The sequence below is a fragment of the Phaethon lepturus genome, unplaced genomic scaffold, assembly GCF_000687285.1.
Source record: "Phaethon lepturus isolate BGI_N335 unplaced genomic scaffold, ASM68728v1 scaffold25653, whole genome shotgun sequence".
Lineage (NCBI taxonomy): Eukaryota > Metazoa > Chordata > Aves > Phaethontiformes > Phaethontidae > Phaethon > Phaethon lepturus.
This window is the reverse complement of record NW_010530109.1, coordinates 1-233: the sequence shown is the minus strand read 5'-3', so window position 1 is coordinate 233 and position 233 is coordinate 1.

Sequence of the window (233 nt, the reverse complement as noted above, 5' to 3'; positions counted from 1 at the left end):
CCGGCCCCTGGGCCCAGCCTTTACCACTCCACTGCAGCTCCAACCCCACAGCCATGGGGTTCCACCCACCATGGGGCCCCCAGCTCCAGACCCTAGCTTCCTCCCCATGGCCATAGGGCAGGGCCCCCCACCCAAGGCACAGAGTTCCCGTTTCCCCCAGCCCTACAGAGGCCCGAAAGGGATCCCATTCCTTCCCACACCATAGGGCAGGGCCCACAGCCACAGGATCCCCG